Here is a 23,164-nt window from a genome sequence, read left to right on the forward strand (position 1 = left end):
TGTGCATAAGAGGAAACAGAGAGAGAAGGAGCTGAGAGGGACTGAAGGTGTGTGTGTGTGTGGTGTGGCTGCTTTGGGAGGAAGGAGGGAGAGTTTTGAGGTTCACAGCAAATTGTGCCAAATAAGTTAGCTGTTACCAGCCAGATATTTTCCCGAATTTGGTGCCTATAATGGAGGGAGAAGAGGAGGTGACACAGAACACTATGGAGACTGACGCTGGCGAGAACAGTGAGCTGGGAGAGGAACACATTGGAGGATGCAAAAGAGCGAGGAGGTTCTCGGATGAGGCTAATGCCTCCCTCATGCAGGAGGTCGAGTTACGCTGGGGTGATTTGACACAGGGAGGGCATGGGAAGCCCACCCAAAGGTCTACCAGAAGATATGGGCTGAGATAGCAGAGGTAGTCTCGTCAGCGACCAATGAGATGCATGAGGGCAACTAATGTCACAAGCGATGGAATTACCTTGTCGGATCCACAAGAGTAAGTATTACATTTATTTACATGTACTTATGTATTTCTTTAATTTGATTTGTAAGAGTCATGAGTGACTATCATCAGGGAATGTTGTACTCAAAGCTTGCAGTCAAGGTGCACGTCTTTAGGTAAAGAATGATAATTATCATAATCATCATGATTACATCTGTCGGTTATGTGTTGTATCAGTCTCTGTGACAGTACCTAGCAATGATATCACGCAATGACCTCATGCCATGTCATCCTGTTATCTTTTACAGAAGAAGCTCTCGACAAATAGATCCGAGCAGAGACGAACGGGTGGGGGGCCCACCAGTCATCAGCGACCTCATTGACATTGAGGAGCAGGTGCTCACACTAGTGGGGAGCAACCCCCAGATGGCCACGCAAGCAGCTGCAGACCCTGAAGTGATGCCACGTGGGTAAAGTATACACCATTGCGTGATGTAAATCAATAGATGCCACACGCATTCATATCCAAACAATAATATATGATAGCTGATTTATAAAATTGTCCTATAAATAATGCTGGCCTCATGAGAATCATTGCAATGCAGAATGTTTTGATTGTCATGAAATGTGGTGTCTGTGATGATTTTGATAGCGGTGGTGCTTTTGTCGTGCATATGTTGTGTGTAGCGCTGGACTCACTTTGTGCCCCTAGCACCCCCTTCTCCTCTGACAACCTCATTTGTGTTTTGCAGCTCAGCCAGCAGCATGTCTCAAGGCAAGACCACAGAGGCCAGAAGGTGGGGGCGCGGGGCCGGATTCGGCGGACGATCGTACATCTGGTGCTGAGGAGCTCCGATTCTCGCTCGTCAATCAGCTGGGTCCGTTCTCCACAGATGAGTGCGTGGACTTTGAGGAGTCTGCATCGCCAGGCTCCAGAAGGCTTTCCACCCCAAGGCAATCTAGTGCTCCTCCGGCCATTCCCACCTCCGCTCTGGAGGTACCGGGCCCAAACACCTCGCCACAGGGCACCCCCAGGTACCCCCAGGATGGCGCAACTCCGCGGAGGTTTCGTGGACGTGGTAGGCCTGATCCACGAGCGCTAGATGAGAGCGGAGAGATGGTACAGTTGTCCAGGAAGACTATAGACATAGGTGACCAGATCCTCAATGCATTGGGTGGCATATCCCGACAGCTGGCCACCATCTCCGGCACCATGACGGAGTACGTTCTGTGGATGGTGGAGGCCCTGGATGTTATAGCCAGGAACACTCATGGCACAGGCCTCCCAGTGGTCCCGGAGCATGGCACTCCACCCCTAGGGTCCACATCACCAGTGCCAATGACACATGAGAGGCAGTAGTAAGATCCTGCTTCTGGATCAGAAAATGTTCCCACCTCGGCAACCCCCATTCCTGTATCCGTGTAACTACCGGCTCTGCCTTCATCCCCCCCAATGAGGCACCGCCTGAGGAGCTCCTCCGCCAGGCAGGGAATGTAAAATATCACTAATGTTAGCAACTTCCTGAATAAAATGTAACAGGTTTTGGTCCAGACAAAATAAAAAGCAGTTGGCACTATCTTCTACAGACCATGATTATCCTGTGTTTGGAGTAAGTGACTGATAATTATGGAATTTACTTTTCCTGATACAATATGTTGGTATATTGCAACACTGCGGCATCCCTACACAGTATAAAGCAGCCCTCCATGGTCAAAAACGGACAGTCTTTCCGTGAAGTACCAAGTCTATAACGAATGGCTTTTGTCAAAGCAATAGCTGGAGCGAGTGGCCTCTACAATTCGCACTGCATTTCCAGTTCCCGCTATGCACAACACAGCGCCCCTGTACAGATAAGGCCTTTGCAGCACCGCACTCTTGCTCTAACAGACTGAAGCTAGGTAACATATTCTCGACAGCAACAGCCATGGAATTTTTTCAAGGCTGAAATCAAACAATATTCAGGTGCTAAGGATTAAACTACAGCACGTGGATTCAAGGCCCGTTTTGATTGTGCATTTCTCTCTTCCCGTCTCTTCCCACTTCACAGCTCTATTTTGGCGCCTTTGATGAACGGAAGCCATGTTGGAATTCGTTTCTTGTACTGTTGATAGTCTTCGCCGAAAAACATGGGGAAGGAGTAGAGGTGGGGCGAAGAAGGGGACGGGGGAAGGAAAGTGAGGTGGATGTCCACAGGTGATGGCTTTGTTTTTTCTCCATCTCGGTGTATGCAATTTGTTGTAATGGTTGGGGTGAGGGGGGCCACCCTATTGGTTTGCATTTGTGTTCTGTGTTGCTGGACCTGTTGACAATTTGATTGATGTCAATGTTTGAAAAAGTGGGTTGGGGATGAGGTGTTTTTGCCCGTGATACTTATGATTTCAGACCAATGGTCGTATTAATATTTTTTATTCAACATAAACTTGTCTCAGATAGCTGGACCATTACACACTGGTGATTTCTTAACTTGAAAGGGTAAAATTACACTTAACTTGAATCAACTTAAACTTTAACTGGCACCAAGGTGATGCACAACTTTGATGTCTGAGCTGCACACACACAGCAGTGTGTCAACTTTGTCAATAACAGCAACGTTCTTTCAGGTAAATTGCTCATTTATGAGCTGCTGACCTAAGAGTCTTGCAGCTATGCAGCCACCATGGGCCATTCCTGTGGTCTGGAGGGCGAGTGGGCATGGTTGCATAGTCAGCCTGATTGTCTGGGCCTAGGTCAGTGTCCAGCCCCTCGTCGTCCTCTTCCTCTCTCCTGAGGTAGACCATCGGTCCCTTCTGGCAATTATTGTCCCCTCCTAATAGCCAGGTTGTGCAGCATGAATTGAGCTACTTGCTCAGGGTTGTATTGTAGCTCTGCTCCTGAGTGCTCCAGGCAACTAAAGCGCTGCTTAAGCACACTAATTGTTTTCTGGACCACATTGCATGTGGCTCTGTGGCTCTCATTGTATCGCTTCTCAGCCTCGGTGTGGGTGTCATGTAGGGGAGTCATCAGCCAGCTGGCTCGACCATATCGTTTGTCACCAAGCATCCGGCATTGTCCTTGTGGCTGACTGGTAAACATGTCAGAGACAGCGCTCTCACGCAGGATGTGAGCCTCATCGAAGCTGCCCGGACATTTGGCATTCACTGCCATAATTATCTGGTTGTGGTCGACAACTAGTTGGACCTTCAGGGAGTGCAATCCTTTTCTGTCGCAAAAAACCTCTGGGTCCTGAGAAGGTGCCCGCATGGCGATGTGCGTACACTCTATTGCTCCCTGCACCTTGGGGAACTTAGCAATGCAGTAGAATGCTCCAGCCCTGTCAGCCTGAGCCTCCGTGATCATAGGGAAGCTGATAAAGTCCATCCTACGCACATACAGGGCCTCCATGACCCGTATTTGCAGCAATGTTCGGCATGCTGAGACAGAGGGGAAATGTTGACCGCAGATGTCTGGAAGGAACTGGATGCGTAGAATGACAGTGCCGCGGTGATCTTGACCTCGATGGACAGTGATGTCCTGAAGGTGCTGGCAAGCTGCAGATCTGCCCTGATGAGCTGGCATATTTCACTGATAACCACTTTGTGGAAGCGCAGTCTCTGAAAGCAGGTGTTCTCGGATAAGTCGAGGTAAGACCGCTTCTCCCTGTAAATATGGGGTGTGTATGGTCTGGACCTCCTCTTCAGTCTGGCACGTTTTAGATTGGGCACATAATGCTGTGATTTAGACGTTGTGCCATTTGCACTCTGCAGCATCTGTGTAGTAATCGATGCAGGCTGAGAAATGGCTGGCCCCATTTCAATAAAAGTATAATGCTGATTGTTCACAAGCAATAAATTTCCCCACTAAGACAACTGCAGTAAAACCCAATCGTCCACAGTATGAAAAGATGTCTGTTCAGGTGGTCACTTCACCTGAGAAGAACTCCAAAGTCAATCCAAACTCCCCCGAAGATGAAGCAGCCTTTTCAATGAAGTGAACTGCGATTTGAAAAATGGCATCCATACTGATTAGTTCAGAACAGTTCAACTTTTTCAGAGCGGTGTTTTAGGCGAGCGATATTGTGAACGAGATGTGTGCGAGATGCTGAAAATGACGCTGGGCGATATACTGGGCGCTAGTTTCAGCAAATGTGATCTTTATGACAGAAAAAAGTGGGCGGTCGGTATTATTGAATCTCAGCATTAATTACGTGCCAAAAGTAACACTGGCCGATATTATGGGCGTTAATTTCGCCCATTCTGATGAATCTGCCCCAAAAAAGTGGGCGGGTGGTATTATTTTTCCCCGGTGTTACATGCATGGCAAAAGTAACGCTCGGAGATAAGTGTCTGAAAAACGGGCGTCAGTTTCCATTTTCTGGCTAAATGGGTGCTATCTGGATGTTACACCTCATTTCTGCATTAAAATGCATGTTAAGTGGGCGTTATGCATGCAAAAATAATGGAAAATCTAGCCCATGGAATTATTTTGCCATATTTACAAATCAAACTTAACCACTTGTTTTCTATTTCGAAGAGGATACCTTCGCTCTCATACAGAACCTTCCAAACATGGAGTCAAACTTAGACTCATTCAAGACTGATCCTGAGGAAAGTTTTCCTCCAAGGGATGCCCTTGATCTACATTTAAACTCTTTACAACTTCAGACTGTTTGTCTGCCTGACTCGGATTCAAACTTAAAATCTAATTTTCTCTTGGACTTGTTTCTAGTTGATCTGATGTAGGATATGCTGCTGGTAATAAGACTATCTGATGAGTCCAAAAAAATTGAATCATTCCAACTTTCTGCTCTTTCCACATCTGTAGGTAAAATATGATCAATATGAACAAACCTAACCTGTCCATGATGAAACATCTTGACCAAATATGTGCAAGGGCCACATATCTTCACCATTATTCCTGGTAACCACTTTAACCATTTATGGTGATGGTTCTTCACTCTCACCTTCTGATTCAATTTCACACTTCTCTCTCTTACTCTACCTCGATCATGATTCTCTTTCTGTCTTAATTGTTTCCTTCTGCAGACTGTTTGGCTTTAACAACGAGAAACTGGTTCATGGCTGTCGTTTGAGAAACAACTCTGCTGGTGTTCAACAAGTAGTTTTATGAGGAGTATTACAATAAATAATTAGAAAATTTGCCAATTTGTGGACCAACAATAATTGTCGTTTGTTCGGATTTGAATCCAACATTTGTTTAATGAGAGCACGTTTTACAAATTGTACTCTGCGCTCTGCTGCACCATTTGAAGTAGGGTGGTACGGTGGAACCTTGGTATGTTTCACACAATTTTTGCTCGTGAACTGTGCAAATTCTTCTGAACAAAATTATGGCCCATTATCAGACACAATTTATTCTGGGAGGCCATATAAAGAAAATAATCTTTGCAAATTGTCTAGTGTTTCACTTGTTATTATTTTCCGCATCGGAAACACCTCTACTCACTTCGAATGGCTATCAATCAAAATGCACAATTGCTGCCCTTCTAGCTCAACAAAATCGATATGTAAACTTTACCTTACTCTGGGAGGCCATTTCCATGGCTGAAGTGGTACTGATGGTGGTTTCTTGCTTATCGATTGACATGATGTTCTCTATATATTTATCTGGATCTGGCCACCATAAGTAACTGCATGCAAAACTATTGGTCAAGCACATTCTCTGGTCATGAAGATCTCCTAATAGTTTGGTCCTGAATTTATTTGGTATAACCAAATTCATTCCTGCGAACAAAGTATGGATGAATATCTTCCTCTGATACCTGTTTGGCCAGACATTTACTGTGTAATCATACTCCTTTGACATAACTGGGTCACGTTTGTTTGCTCTACCAATTTCTTCAGCTGTTACTGGCAGTTCATCAATGTGTGTATGGATGTAACTTGTGATGGGGATGGCAACCTAGACAAAGCATCTGCATTACTGGGATCAGCTGATCGTCTGTACTCAATGTCATATGTATATGCTGACAAAATCAAATCTCATCTCTGGATTCAGACTGCAGCTAAGGTTGGAACTGGGGACTTTGGATGGAGGATTGCTGTCAGGGGCTTATGGTCCTTAACGATGGTAAACTTACGACCATACAAATATTTGTGGAACTTCTTGACCCCAAAAATTAATGCCAAAGCTTCCCTTTCGAATTGCACATACTTTCGCTCACTGGCACTGAGAGTGCGTGAAGCAAAAGCAATTGGTCCTTCCTCTTCACAACGTAGTACATGAGGGATCACTGCCCCAACTCCATATGGAGAGGCATCACATGCCAGCTTGATCTCCTTAGATACGTTATAGTGAACAAACATAGTGCTCTCTACCAACTGACTTTTACATTCCTTGAATGCTGCATCACATTCTTCTGACCACTTCCAATGGACCTCTTTTTTCAACAGCTCATTCAGTGGATATAACACTGTAGCCACATTTGGTAGGAACTTCCCATAATAGTGCAAAAGACCCAAAAATGATCAAAGTTCAGTGACATTCTTGGGAGTGGGTGTATTGCTGATTGCATCCAGCTTTCCCTTGGTTGGATGTAAACCATCTTTGTCTACTCTGTGCCCTAAATACTCCACTGAGTTTTGAACTAAGTCACACTTGTGAGCAGTCACTCCTACTCTAGCTTCTCTAGTCATTTGAGCACTTCATTAAAAACGTTATTATAGATTTGCCTGTTTGGTGCTGAAATGAGTATGTCATCTAAATAACATACTACCGCTTCAATGCCTTGCAGACTCTGGTTCATCACCCTTTGGGATATGGCAGGGGCAGAAGACGCTCCAAATAGTAGCCTATTAAATTGATATAGGTCTAGATGAGTATTTACAGTCAAGCATAACTTGGCCTCTTCATCTAGTTCAAGTTGTAAGTAGGCATTTGTAAGATCTAACTTTGCGAAGATCTGACCACTTTCAGTATTATGAACAAATCTTCTACATTGGGGAGATTACCCTCTAGAACTTGGTTTACGGTTACTTTATCATCACCACACAACCTTACCTTACCAGGCCAGAGGATTGGGAACCTTTTAAAAGCCAGCAAAGAATGACAAATAAAATAATAAAGAGAGGGAAGATAGATTATGAAAGTAAACTAGCACAAAATATAAAAACAGATGGTAAGATTTTCTACAGCTACATAAAAAGGAAAAGAGTGGCTAAAGTAAATGTTGATCCCCTAGAGGATGAGACTGGGGAATTAATAATGGGGAACAGGGAAATGGCAGAGACTTTGAACAAATATTTTATATCGGTCTTCACAGTAGAAAACACTAAAAACGTCCCAATAGGGGACAATCAAGGGGCTATAAGGAGCGAGGAACTTAACACAATCACTAACATTAAAGAAGTAGTACTCGGTAAAATAATGGGGCTAAAGGCGGACAAGTCCCCTGGACCTGAAGGCTTGCATCCTAGGGTCCTAAAAGAAGTGGCTACAGAGATTGTGGATCCATTGGTTGCAATTTACCATAATTCCCTGGATTATGGCAAGATCCCAGCAGATTGGAAAACCGCAAATGTAACACCTCAATTAAAAAAGGAGGCAGACAGAAAGCAGGAAAGTTTAGATTGGTTAGCCTAACATCTGTCATTGGGAAAATGCTGGTGTCCATTTTTAAGGAAGCAGTAGCAGGACATTTGGAAAAGTATATTTCAATCAAGCAGAGACAGCATGCTTTTATGAAAGGGAAATCATGTTTGCCAAATTCTCTGGAGTTCTTTGAGGATGTAACAAGTAGGGTGGATAAGGAGGAAGCAGTGGATGTGATGTATTTGGATTTGCAGAAGGCATTCGATAAGGTGCCACATAAAAGATTACAGCACAAGGTAAAAGTTCATGGGGTTGGGAGTAATATATTGGCATGGATTGAGGATTGGCTAACTAACAGAAAATAGAGAGTCGGGATATACGGGTAATTTTCCAGTTGGCAAACAGTAACTAGTGGGGTGCCACAGGGATCGGTGCTGGGGCCTCAACTATTTACAATCTATATTAATGAGTTGGATGAAGGGACCGAGTGTAATGTAACTAAGTTTGCTGATGATACAAAGATGGGTGGAAAAGCAAATTGTGAAGAAGACTCAAAAAATCTGCAAAGAGATATAGACAGGCTAATTGAGCAGCCAAAAATTTGGCAGATGGAGTATAATGTGTGAAAATGTGAGGTTATCCACTTTGGCAGGAAAATAGAAAAGCAAATTATAATTTAAATGGAGAAAAATTGCAAAGTGCTTCAGTACAGAGAAACCTGGGGGTCCTTGTGCATGAAACACAAAAAGTTTGTATGCAGGTACAGCAAGTAATCAGGAAGGCAAATGGAATGTTGACCTTTATTGCAAAGGGGACAGAGTATAAAAGTAGAGAAATCCTGCTACAACTGTACAGGGTATTGGTGAGGCCACACCTGGAGTACTGCGTGCAGTTTTGGTCTCCGTATTTAAGAAAGGATATACTTGCATTGGAGACTGTTCAGAGAAGGATCACTAGGTTGATTCCGGAGATGAGTAGGTTGGGACTATACTCATTGGAATTCAGAAGAATGAGAGGTGATCTTATTGAAACATTATAAGATAATGAGAGGGCTCGACAAGTTAGATGCAGAGAGGATATTTCCACTCAAAGGAGAATCTAAAACTAGGGGACATAATCTCAGAATAAGGGGCCGCCCATTTAAAGAGATGAGGAGGAATTTCTTCTCTCGGATGGTTGTAAATCTGTGGAATTCTCTGCCCCAGAGAGCTGTGGAGGCTAGGTTATTGAATATATTTAAGGCTGAGATTGACAGATTTTTGAGGGATAATAGAGTAAAGGTTTATAGGGAGAGGGCAGGGAAGTAGAACTGAACCCATGATCAGATCAGCCATGATCTTATTAAATGGTGGAGCAGGCTCGAGGGGGTTAAATGGCCTACTGCTTCTGTTTCTTACGTGTTCTTATGTTCTTAATGATTGATTAATGTAACAAAATCAGCATTGGGCCTCTGTTTTCACTTTGGTCGAGCAAGTACTTTCCCTTGGTTGCTACCAACTGTCTTTTACACTCTTTGAACGCTGTGTCGCATTCCAACAGACCTGTTTTTTCAACAGCTCATTCACTGTAACCAAATTTGGTAGGAACTTCACATAATCGTTCAAAAGACCCAAAAATGATCGAGGTTCAGTGACATTATTGGGAGTGGGTGCATTTCTGATTGCATCCAGCTTTGGTTGGATGTAAACCATCTTTGTCTACTCTGTGCCCTAAGTACTCTACTGAGTTTTGAAAAAACTCACACTTGTGAGCAGTCACTCATACTCTGTGTTTCTCTAGCCGTTTGAGCACTTCATTCAACACACTATTATGGATTTGCCTGTTTGATGCTGAAATGAGTATGTCATCTAAATAACATACTACCCCTTCAATGCTTTGTAAATTCTGGTTCATCACCCCTTGGAATATGGCAAGGGCAGAAGACACTCCAAATGGTAGCCTATTAAATTAATATAGGCCTAAATGAGTATTTATAATCTAGCATGACTTGGACTCCTCAGCTAGTTCAAGTTGTAAGGAGGCATTTGTTATATCCAACATTGAGAAGATCTGACCACCTGTCAGCATTGTGAACAAAGCTACAATTGGCAATGTATTGGAGAGATTACCCTCTAGAACTTGGTATACGGTTACTTTATTATCATCACACAACCTTACCTTACCATCTGCCTTAGGTACAACATCAATGGGTGTAGCCCAATTGCATAGATCTATCTTAGAGATAATGTTCTCAGTCTCTAGTGTTTTGAGTTCTTGCTCAACTTTCTCCTTGAGTGCATATGGTATGGGATGTGGCTTGCAGTAAACTGGTCTAGCATCCTTCTGTACTCTGACACTCACCTTGAAGCCTTGGATCAGACTGTCTGTTTCACAGGACACCTTCGGATACTTCTTGATGACATCATCATTCAATGCAAATCTCGTTTCAACACGAAAAATCACATTCCAACCCAACCAATTTCTTTCTTCTAGGGCAAGCTTGCCTCCTGCCACCACGAAGAGAGGCAAGCTCTGAAATTGATCCTTGTGTTTCACCAGTACGTTGATATGACCTACTCCAGGAATTTGCTCTCCTGAGGAGCCTCGCAGCTTTATCTTGGATTTCTCCAAAGGAAATCAAACAATTTGTTGAGATATAGCAATTCCAGTACTACGCTCACGGATGCACAGTGTAGATTTCCATGAGTATCTTGGTTCCTGCATCATCTACTTGGATGATGATACTTTTCGATTCGCTGATCGATACCCTCGTGCTCCTGAAGATGTGTAGCTCTTCATCTTACTGCTTTGCTTCCATGCTTTGTACTCTCTGGGGATTTCTACTTATAGCCTTGAAAGTTGATTTACTCTTCAGTCGACATGCCTTTGCAAGATGCCCAGTTTTCTTGCAGAAGAAACTCTCTTCCTTCACCTATGGACAACTTTGAGCAATGTGTTGTTCCAGGCACCGATAGCATGACTTCAATGCTCTATTACCATTGCCAGTTGCTGAGGTCTTGGGGCCTAACTTCCTTTTACTTTTAACCTGCAGACAATTCACTTCAGTTGTCTGACAACAGGAAATGGTTCAAAATTCTCGGGAGTATTGGTTGGCCATATCCATTGATATAGCAGTCTGACAAGGTAAATCAAAAGTCAAGTTAGGGATTGTCAACAACTTTTTTCTGATTGCTTCATTTTTTTATCCCACAAACATAGCGGTCACGCAATGCCCAGTCCTGAAAGTTTCTGAAATGACAGTGAATGTATAGATTTTTTAAAGCTACAATGGACTCACTGATATCTCATCAGGTAATTGATTTTGTTTTCCAAAGCGATAACTGTCAGCAATTTCCAGGGGCTCAGAACTGTTCTATCCTGCTTAGAATCTCTGAAAGGGATGTGTCTTTTGGCTTGACAGGAACAAACACATTTTTCAGGATTTCATACACCTCGGGGCCTGCTTCAGTCAGGAAAATAGCCCGTTGTCTTTCTGAAACCACCCGATTACTGTTTTCATTATTGGGAACTTTGATGATACTATTTGCAGTGAAAAACATTTCCGGCTGCTCTACATACGCTCCGAAAGTCTCCTGGTCACGTTCAAATTCATCCAAGCACCCTATTATTCCCATAGGCATGGTCATCTGGACTATTCAGTTTAGTCAAGTGTGCTTGAAATTTACCTTGAATTTTTAGCTGTTATTCAAAACAAAGAACCACTCAAAGTATCTCTGAATGTTGGCTGAATCATTCACCAACAAAGATTTCAGCTAGGGAATCCAATTATCCTAATCATCATCGCCAATGTAATATCTTCCTTACGACCTCACAACACACACAGACTCCAAGATAGCTCTTATCACAGGAACTATTCAGGTGACCTGTCACCTGATGCTTTATTATTGTAAACAACAATGGCTGCATTATCACAGTAGTCCAATAGGTAGAGCCATAGTCCACTAGATGGAACTATATATTATACTGCGGATCCACCCTAAATACGTCATCAGAGTGCGCACCGCCAATGTTCTCCCAGATGGTAAAATTCCGCCGATAAAATCTTCCTCCCGCTGGGTGGTGCCAAAACCTGCTTTTTGGAGACGGTGCAGTGAGGCTGTGGCCTTCTAAAATGGCGGTGTGTCTCCCATTGAAGGGAAGGATGCACTGCTGCTGCTGCCATGTTTTTTTTTGTCAGCCGACTGCCATGTCGGGCCGACAATTACGCCACCGAGTTCAGCCAGGCCACCACAGGCAGCCTTGTACCCCCTCATGCTGGCCTTATGAAGAAACAGAAAGCTTGGGAGAAAATTACCAAACCTTGCATTTTATCTAGAATGTGTACTTCAGATCTAATCTAATCAGTGTGATGATCCATGCAATTTACTGCTCTTGAAAGACAAATGAGGCAAGATTAGCCGCTGCCATTCATCCAAGACAATGTCTTCATCAATGATGTGTCTAATGGTGCTGTGAGGTATATCCACAATATTTCTGTCCAGTCAGTTCTGAAGTATTATGACACTCCTTTTCACAATTGATATTGTGTCATTGATGAACTCACCTGACGATGTAAAGCACTCTGCAAATCAACTTGAACAATGGGCTAACGAGTGGTACACACATATGCCATATTTATGACTTTGTAAATTTTTCAAGCAGTGGGACGGTGTTCACAAAGGGTGTATTTAGAAGATAGAAAAAATACCTGTGTCAATTATTGATTATATGAGTAACTGGGGCTCTGTGGGATAAATGTGAACTTCATCCTGGACACAGTCTTTCAAGATCCTATGTAGAAGAGACAAAGCACGTGTTAGTCTTTCTTGTCTTCAATAACAGAAAATCCCAATGTATGCTAAACTTCTGTTATTTAAAACATGTTGAAACAATTCAACTTCATGGTTCTGAAGTCCGAGGTAACCTCAAACAATTGCAGTGTAAGAAGTAAATGGTCAATATAAAGCACCTCTACAGTGATGCAGCTGAAGCCAAATGTACATGCATGAAACATCAGTGCACTCGCACCAAGTGAGCACTTGATAAATTCAAACTGATCAGAAGCAATCAAGGTGGGAAATCTTTTCCTGTTTGAATACTAAGGCCATCATAATAAAGTTAACTTGAGATTTATTACCGAGATGAGCAAGTAATCCCAGAAAAGATCCTTGCCTTTCTCCTCCATAACCGAGATCAATGCCAAATCCACCAGGCATGTCCATTCTGTATCTTCATTATAATCTTGAATGTTTCCTTAAAGCCAGAAGAAATGCTCTCTGAAGCAGTGGCTTCATCTGAGTCACACTAAAGATCACCTTTTCAATCCCTTCCTTGGATCAGAAGCTAGCCCGAATGCTGTTGTGTGTGGAATTGAACTTGGGGAAATTCAACTCAGTGAAAAGTTTATACAACTCTTCATTTCTTTGGATGCACTCTATTTTGCACAGTCCTTTGAATAATTATTTTAATGTTGCATTGAAGGCACAATTATCCATTCTGTGTTATAGTACTTGTGAGACAAAAAGCAGGTTGTGCTATTTCGCTGAAAATCTCTCAGTAGTGTAGAGTTTTGCACTGAAGGGAATCGGGAAACAACAAAAGAACGAAGTCAGGGCAGGCTCAGCTTCATTATTTAGCCTAATTACTCAGAGTTCTCTACATCCAAGCCAGATCCCTTCGGCTTTTCGCCTCTCATCTCATCAGACTTGCTACTCCCGCACCTCATTATTCTGCGCAGCCATGCCATCACAATAAATATTGCAGCAATAATCAGTGTAAACACACTTAACCTGGTGGCATGCTGCTGGCAGTAATATAGGCTGCAGTTCAGTCCAAGTTCATATCATAGTCCTAAGCATCATGTTGATAACATATTTGCAACATAGCCACAGAAATATTAGAGGCTGGGTCATATACACCTTGAAGAATAAAACAATTCATAATGAGCTTCTCTTGCCCTGAGCTATCTTTGGATAGTGTCAGAATATTTTCTTAGGTACATAACCTTAGCAAAGAGATCCTTAAGGTTAATTAGTGTTACCCTCAAATGATAGCTGCTGTGGTTGTTTTAAGTAGTCCTCATTTTCTATTCCCTCCTGCCACTTGTGTCAAGCTAGTTATATGATTTCAATAAATATCGACAGATATTTGGGATATTATTTTGGATAAGTAAAAAAAATAATCTTATTTGCTCTTTGATTTCTCTTGAGTCAAATTTCTCAATGGAAAGGAAAATGAGGCAGGTTGTATAATGGGTGGTGAATCCGTTACCGCCCTAATGTTCGGCCCTATATCATTAAAATCTTGTGTGTCATGCGTGTCCAGGATACACGGGAAATGTGCAACAAACTTTAAAGTGTTCCGTATACAAAGTATGTGCCACACCTGTACCTCATTGTTTTCAATATCATCTATATATGATTACATTTGGCATATCCTCTCCTCTATCCATTCAGAGATCCAATGTCAATGGTCCCCAATGGATTTTCAATGTTAATTGTGTCCACACATACATTTCATTTGGTGACGCCAGTCCTGTCATGTTTTTAATATGATTTTCCCATTAATAGCCTGTGACATTAGATGTCAACAACTGTACACTCTGGAAGGATATGGATTCCTGCCTGCTCTCCCTGCAGCTCCACCTCTATTTGTCCCTTCCTGCATCTCCTCCTCCTCCTCTGGCCATGATGGAATTCCTCGCTGGAACCACACGATGGTCCCCAGCGCTCCACAAGATCATCACCACACAAGCTGAGATACAGTGACACAAGAAGAACTGACAAGCTGAGAGAGATGGCCCAAGTTATACCTCTGCCTGCATATGTATTAATTAGCTTCCCTCCTTACACCCCACAGACGCTCTAAAATGGGTTGCCAGAAGTCAGTTGTCAATGGTACCAGCAGTAAAGTTCCAAGTAACCAAAAGTTAGTAAAAGCTTTCGAGCAATGTACCAGAGAGCAACTTGACACCCTCCTGACTTGTACCACCCAAGGTTTGTGGGCGGGTTGTAGTACTGTCGCTGCAATAATGATAACAGCTAATATGGTATTTCCTATCCTTAAACAAGTGCTGCACCTTCAATTTGAGTCTTGAAATTGGATTCCTGCCGGTTTTGGGCTGGAGCGCTGCCTGTCCATTTTGAGGCCACCTCTAAGATTGCATTTGGTGCAATTTCAGCATAATGTTATTTTGTCAAACATTTTTGGCAGCAACATTGAGATAATAACATTACCCACAGACCAAAAAAACAGATCATTCAAACATTTGAATTAGAAGGACAAAGAATGGGCAAACTAACTAGAAGTAAAAAAGAAAAAAAGAAAGACTTACATTTATATAGCACCTTGCACGACCACCGGACGTCTCAAAGTATTTAATGTGTAGGCTGCAAAGGAAAAATATAAACGTGAATTGTAAAATGAACAGCACATGTTTAAGGAGGAGAAGGAATTATGCAACCTAGAGGAGGAAAGAGTTGCAACATAGCATCAACACAGGCTCAAGGTGGGGGGAAAGGATCAGCAGTTTTGGTGCCTAAAGGCTTTATGCAGGTGCAAGGAAAGGAAATGCAACAACAGCATGAATGTGCTGCAATGGCTGGATGGTTTACTACAAATGGAATCCAGGTACATGAAGTCACAGTCAATCAAGTCCACCATCTGATTCTGTAAAGCTGATCTGATTCCAAACTTTAATGTCGGGGATGACATAGATAGATTTTCCAGGCATTTGAGCTGTTCGCGAGCAGCACTAAATATGATCTGTCGACAGAAAGAATGGCTACATCACTCAGAGAGAAAGCTTTAAGTGCATTTCTACTTGTAGAATCTAAACTCTGTGTGCACTATAATATTGTCTGATTACTTAGTTCTTATGATCTCACATGAGAAGCACCCAGTCATAAGTTTAAGATGACAAGCAAACAGCCTTATTGTGCACACAAAGAATTAGCCCCGGAACTGCATGACAAAGTTTAAGTACGAATAGTTACAACACATAATGTAAAGAAGTCCTTCAATTTCATATACCTCTATATTTTAAGTCCCATGTTCACTGCACGCCATTAGGTTGGACGAGGAATCTTACACATGGCATCCTATACCATCTTTTTCTATACATAAAAGCAGTGCTTGCTGAATGATGTTTACTTTGTTGACAGGTGTTCTGAAAACCACACATATGCAGTGAATTGAACACGTTGGGAAATCCATAGATCTTGGTGTTGCTACTCTGCTGACCCAAGCAACCAGAGATAAGTACATGTTCAACTGACAGGAGAATCTGCCACTGAGACAGTCAATGAGACAGACATGCTTGAATGATGCTGAGGTAAATCTAAAATGAGCAAGAAACCAAGTAGGTTAATTCTGGTGTGATCTTTCCATTGACAGGCAAAGCTTGATGTGTTGGTATTGGACTTAAGTTTCTCAACTCTGCCCCCTCCAAATCTCATGACAAGGGTATCTGATTGTCTGATTATGGAGCAACCATCTCCTAATGACTTGGATTTGATGGCATTTCTCTCCTTGCTGTTGCATGGGCATTCAAGGCCGCATTGTCAGAAATAAAATCAATAGCATTGCACTGTGGTGTTTATCCTATTTGTGGGTAAATAACACAAGCTTGAAGCTCCTTGTAATCCAATTCTCTGCAAAGTGGCAATTTGCAAATCGCTTGAGCTTAGTGAATTCCACAAGAATATTAATTTTCAGAGGCACTCTTTCCCTTCAAAGTATAATGGTGACATTCAGCAAAAAAGCTTTAAAACCAACATATAACTGCAGTTCTGGAGTTGATAAACGATTTCCAAACAGAGGGCAGAGGTTTGTGCAAGGGGCTTACTATGTGAGCACAATGATTTCTATTTAACATTTCTACACCATAATATTTTAGTGTGCTTATGGGGAAAGCATTCACAGAGCTATCTCTTTAGAAATTCTTAGCTGCTACATTATTTTTATTTTCCACGCTTAGAAGGGAAACATATTACGTTAACATTTTAAGTGTATTGATCCATTTGGCAGTATCAATGGGCTCAAAATTGCCAAGGAATTGCTCCGTTTTTTTTGGAGCAACTTGATTTTTCTGGACTTAAAAATCCCCATTCTGCACATTCAATTTGCGTCAGTGTAAGTGAGTTAGTTAGGATTTTTTTAGTTTAGTTTAGTTTTTTTCAAAAGGGAGCGTTACCAGCCACCTACACCCGTTTTGGCCATTTAGGCCACTTTGGACAGCTAACAGTTGCTCCAAACTAATTTAGGCCAGCATATGTGGCCACTTGTGGCCGCACAGATAACCCTGTGGAGAGTTAAGAAATCAGTGCAGGTAGGTACTAAAGACTTGACTAAAGAATGTGAATAGGATCAAACATCTACAGAGGACATCATATGACAAACTTCGCAAAGTTAATTTACTATATAACAGAAGTATTCATGGAAGCTTAAACTACAACAATAAAAGAAGCAAAGAGACAAAACATATTTACATAATTTTTTCAAAATAGCCAAATAAAAAATGGAAGTACCTCCTGCTCGTAATTCTTATGTTTTTATGTAGCAATATATTTTCATCAACAGGGTTTAAGGTAAAGTCTTGAGTAAGCTCATTAAAATTACTAGCTACACAGTTATTCCCCCCACCCGCCCCCGCATCAAAACTTCCCCCCCAATCAAAACTCTCCCCTCCCCACCCCGATCAAAACTCTCCCTCCCCCGATCAACCTTTTGAGATGGATTTCAAAATAGACAATTCTACCTGAACCTTTGCATGGCAATGTCCTCAAGTCTTCAAGTTATGTGTAGAATATTGACATAAAGTGGCAATAATGCAGGCAGCCAACAAAAGAACCAAGTGCTTTAGAAGAAGGCAGGCTTCTCTCTTTACTGTGCGGCAGGCCATTCAGCCCAGGATAGGGGCGGGACGCATTGGGTCCCACGCTGCAGCACGCATCATCATCATCATTGGCAGGAGCTACTGCGCATGCGCGAATGCTCTAATGCGCATGCGGACAGCTGCTGGCACTCTTTCACGCGCAGAGCCCAAGCTCCGCCCCCCACTCCACTGGCCGTGCCAAGCCCCGGGAGAGTCAATGGAGCGGCCAGAATCCGAGGAGATCTTTTTGGCGCCGTTTTCAGTTTATGAAATCAGCGCATCTCCGGTGAGTGCGCCGAAGAAAGGGTGGGCCAAATTTGGGCCCATTGTGTTTAGACTATTTTTCTCATGGATTAAACTGACCAACTATTTCAGAACAAAATTATAATTTAGCCCCTTCAGCATAGAACCAATAATTTCTGTTAAAGAACAATGACATCTGATTGCATCTAAAATGCACCATTTACATTGTAAAATAATGAAAGAATAGAAAGTATACTGACGGCAATTCTTTCCATTAGTTTCTCTCTATCCATCTTTACTTAAAAGTAAAGACATTTTTATTTACTAACCCGTGTATCACTAGATCTGCCTGAAATCAGCTCAGGTTCAGGTCAATTGGTTGATTTTGAATTATTGCAACTAACAAGGAGATGTTTAAGACAACAAAAATAATATGGAATCCCAAAAGCTGTGTCAGCAACCAAACATCTGGTCATTCGAAATAACTATCATCTTTGAGAACAAACAATGGCTTCCAATTTGCGGTCAGCGGCAAAGCAAAGGCTTTCACCGCTGGCCCCGGTGAAAGCTGCCCACAAGAATCATACGATCTCTGTGATGAGTAGTTTGGCTTTTTCGACGTGCAATAGAGATCAGTGCTGCTGTGACATCAACAAACTGTCTAAGCAGCCAATCACAATGCTGAATTCTCACGGACAGGGAACCTGGAATTGAAGAAGTTCCTTTTATTCTGACTTTTTAAAACTGTTATAGAGAACAAAGACTGGGGCTCTCACATGGGGAAAAGGTAAACCTGAAATAAATAAAAATAAATAGAAAACTTTAATAAAAATATATATTTTTTAAGTTTCTGAAAAATGTTAATTTTTATTATATGGAGAAATTTGATACTTCACAAAATTAAAATTTCTTTTTCAGGGCCATAACGTTTGTTTCGCTGTCAATACACCGTTAAAACTCCAATTGGACCTAATCCAACAAGGCCTAATTTTTAATGAGGTATTTAACAGTGATATCACCACTGAAAAGCCCAAGTTTTGTCAGTTTCACTAATTTACCTGATTACACTGATTGCTGGTTATGGGACGGGGTGGGGGGGGGGGGGACGGTTGGGGACAGGGGGTGGGGGCTGGGGTCGGTACAGCGCAGCTAGTGTCAGAGCAGTGACTGACTGACCGTAACTTCAGGATTTCTGTGTAATGATGCACATGTTTGTTTGCTGTTATTACGCACTGCAAATTCCAGGCCAATAAATATATATCTTTTTTACTATATTTGTTTGAGAATGTAATGGTATGGGTGGGTTGTGTGTATTGTAAGGAACTGATAAAAAAATTCCATTATTGGAAACTCAAATTGCTGAACACTTGACTGAAACCGGAAATCTTTGCTACGCACATTGTTTTTCCTCAAGTCAGTTATTTGCAAGTGGTTAGTAAGGAGTCTTTTAAGAAGTTATATGCACCTAGTTTCTTTATTTTAAGCAGCAGTGGCCTGTGCATCTATCCTCTCTAATTATTCAATGTCTTGTCCCCTGTATCCTTGTCGATCGCAGAATTGTAGTATTGCTTTATGAATTTCAGGTGGTTGGAACGTAAATTTAAAATCTGACTTCTTCTGGAAGCTCTTGAAAGAAGATGACAGCGCGAATACAGATAATGGGCCCAAGTTTCGGCCTCAGTTGCTCCTGATTTTTTTGGAGCAACTGTTGTAGAACGGAATATCTTAGAAATTCAAATTCTCGGCATTTAGTTTGCTCCAGTTCTAGTCAGTTAGAACAGTTTCACTTTGGAACAGAATTTTTTTTTCAAAAGGTGGCGTGTCCGGCCAGTTACGCCTGTTTTCAAAGTTTCGGCAGTGAAAACTTACTCCAAACTAACTTAGAATGGAGTAAGCGAAGATTTTTGTACGCTCGAAAAAACCTTGTCTACACTTTAGAAAATCAGGCGTAGGTTACAAATCAGCCGTAGGGAATGGGGGCGGGGGGTTAAAGGGAAGTTTACAAACATTAAACACTTCAGTTTTACAAATAAAGAGCCATCATCAATAATAAATGATAAAAACATCAATAAATCAACCAATAAATCAATCAAAAAAAATTAATAAAAAATATATATTTTTTTAAATCAATAAATAAAACATTTTCTACTTACCTACTGCAGCACCGGGAGCCCTCCAGCAGCATGCTGGGATGCCCCCCCCCCCCCCACCCCACCCCAGTGTGTCTCTGTCAGTGTCTCTATCTCTCTGTCTGTCTGTCTGTGTGTGTCTCTCACTCTCTGTCTGTCAGTGTCTGTGTTTCTGACAGCGAGGGGAGGGGGAGGAGGGGGGTAGAGGGAGGGGGTGCAGGGGGAGTGGAGGGAGGGAGGCAGAGGGGGAGGGATGGGGGAGAAGGGGAGGGACTGGGGAGAAGGGGGAGGGGGGAGAGAAGGGGGGAAGGAGAAGGGGAGGGGGGGAGGAGAAGTGGAAGGGAGGGAGGAAAAGGGAAAGGGGGGAGGAGAAGGGGAAGGGGGGAGGAGAAGGGGAAAGGGGGAGAGGAGATGGGGAAAGAGAAGGGGGGGAAAGGGGAAGGAGAGGGGGAGGAAGGAAAGGAGAAGGGGGAGGAGAAGGGGGGGAAAGGAGAAGGGGGAAGGAGAAGGGGGGTAAAAGGAGAAGGGGGGGAAAGGAGAAGGGGGGAAAAGGAGAAGGGGGAAAGGAGAAGGAGGGGGAAGGAGAAGGGGGGGAGGAGAAGGGGGGGAAGGAGAAGGGGGAGGGGGGCTGAACGGGCCGGGCCCGGCCGGGCCCAAGACTTCGGGCAGGACCCGTCCCCAGCACCAGATTTACAGGTAGGTGGCATCGGATCGGGTCTGGGGTCGGGAGCGCGGGTCGGGTCGGGGGAGAGCGCGGGTCGGGGTCGGGAGCACGGGTCAGGTCGGGGGGCCAGAGGGAGGTTGGGTCGGGTCGGTCGGGTCCGGTCCGGTGGGGGGGGGGCGGCAGTCAGGAGCACGGGCCGGGTCGGGGTGGGGAGGGGGGAGGAGGGAGGTCAGGTTGGTTCGGGTCGGGAGGGAGCGCGGGTCAGGTCGGGTCAGTTCGGTTCGGGTCAGGGGGTGGGGGGGCAGAGGGAGGGTGGGTCGGGTCGATTCGGGTCGGGGGGGGAGGGAGGGAGGGAGAGGGAGGTCAGGTCAGGTTGGGGGGGGAGGGCGGGTCGGGTCGAGTCCGGGGAGTCGGGTCAGGTTGGGTCCGGGGGCGGGGGGGGGGTTGGGTGGGGAGCGGGAGTCGAGTCTGGTCGGGAGGAAGCAGGAACTGGGCGTGGGAGGCAGCCTTATGCACGCAGCCCCAGTGAGGCCATTCGGCCAGGGCTAGGGGCTGTGTGCTTCGGGCCCCTCCCACACAGTTTTGGGTGCCTGGAGCTACTGCACATGCGCGCCCACTGTAGCGCGCATGTGCAGAGGTCCTGGCACTGTTTTCAGCGCAGGGACCTAGCTCCGCCCCCCACAACTCGTGCTGTGCCGCGCCCGGCTCCAGAGGACCAGCAGGGAGCCGGAGAATCTGTAAGTTTTTTTTAGGCGCACTTTATGGCGCGAAAAACGGGCGTCCAGGTCGGGCTGCACCGTTCTAGGCGCGGCCCGAAACTTGGGCCCAACGAACTTAGGTGAGGGTCTGAAATAGGAAGTAATGGTACAAGTGAAATATAATCCTTGCCACATATCTATAGAAATTTTATTCCCTAGATTGTGTGCATTATATTCAAACTCTATCACAATAATGGTGAGGATAACAGAGAAATGTTGGAGCATTGAGTGCTTTGTTATTGGTAATGTTTGAGGCATAAACCTTTGCATCTTTATAGGGAAAGTGTGAGCTGATAATGTCACTGTGAGGGAAACAGAGCATCTGAGATCTGAATGACTCAGGCAAGTGTAAGAGAAATTTGGCATTAGGGGTAGCAGCGGGACAAGGGTTAAAGACAGGAAAAATAAACGATCTCCTCGTAAAAGATCCTCTCGGAATGAGTGATCACAAGATGGTTGAATTTGTAATACAGATTGAGGATGAGGAAGTTGTATCAGAAACGAGGGTACTATGCTTAAACAAAGGGGACTACAGTGGGATGAGGGCAGAGTTGGCTAAAGTAGACTGGAAACAAGGACTAAATGGTGGCACAATTGAGGAACAGTGGAGGACTTTTAAGGAGCTCTTTCATAGTGCGCAAAAAAATATATATTCCAGTGAAAAAGAAGGGCGGCAAGAGAAGTGATAACCAGCCATGGATAACCAAGGAAATAAAGGAGAGTATCAAATTAAAAACCAATGCGTATAAGGTGGCCAAGGTTAGTGGGAAACTAGAAGATTGGAAAATTTTAAACGACAACAAAGAATGACTAAGAAAGCAATAAAGAAAGGAAAGATAGATTACGAAAGTAAACTGGCGCAAAACATAAAAACAGATAGTAAAAGCTTTTACCGATATATAAAATGGAAGAGAGTGACTAAAGTAAGTGTTGGTCCCTTAGAAGATGAGAAGGGAGATTTAATAATGGGAAATGTGGAAATGGCTGAGACCTTAAACAATTATTTTGCTTCCGTCTTCACAGTGGAAGACACAAAAACAATGCCAAAATTTGCAGGCCACAGGAATGTGGGAAGGGAGGACCTTGAGACAATCACGATCACTAGGGGAGTAGTGCTGGACAGGCTAATGGGACTGAAGGTAGACAAGTCCCCTGGTCCTGATAAAATACATCCCAGGGTATTAAAAGAGATGGCTGAAGTTATAGCAGATGCATTCGTTATAATCTACCAAAATTCTCTGGACCCTGGGGAGGTACCAGCGGATTGGAGAGCAGCTAATGTAACGCCTCTGTTTAAAAAAGGGGGCAGGCAAAAGGCAGGTAACTATAGGCCGGTTAGTTTAACATCTGTAGTGGGGAAAATGCTTGAAACTATCATTAAGGAAGAAATAGCGGGACATCTAGATAGGAATAGTGCAATCAAGCAGACGCAGCATGGATTCATGAAAGGGAAATCATGTTTAACTAACTTACTGGAATTCTTTGAGGATATAATGAGCATGGTGGATAGAGGTGTACCGATGGATGTGGTGTATTTAGATTTCCAAAAGGCATTCAGTAAG

General features: G+C 43.5%; 1 long non-coding RNA gene across 1 annotated transcript in view; it reads right to left on the minus strand.

Annotated features, from left to right (window-relative positions):
• Positions 1–17,858, minus strand: part of LOC139265739 (uncharacterized) — a 31,759-nt gene extending 13,901 nt beyond the window's left edge. The window contains exons 1-3 of the long non-coding RNA XR_011593621.1: positions 17,692–17,858; positions 15,268–16,272; positions 12,643–12,725 (exon numbers count right to left, since the gene is read on the minus strand). This is a non-coding gene — a long non-coding RNA (uncharacterized lncRNA). The remainder of the gene's footprint in view (positions 1–12,642; positions 12,726–15,267; positions 16,273–17,691) is intronic.
• Between the last annotated feature and the right edge of the window lie 5,306 nt (positions 17,859–23,164).

The sequence above is a fragment of the Pristiophorus japonicus genome, chromosome 6, assembly GCF_044704955.1.
Source record: "Pristiophorus japonicus isolate sPriJap1 chromosome 6, sPriJap1.hap1, whole genome shotgun sequence".
Lineage (NCBI taxonomy): Eukaryota > Metazoa > Chordata > Chondrichthyes > Pristiophoridae > Pristiophorus > Pristiophorus japonicus.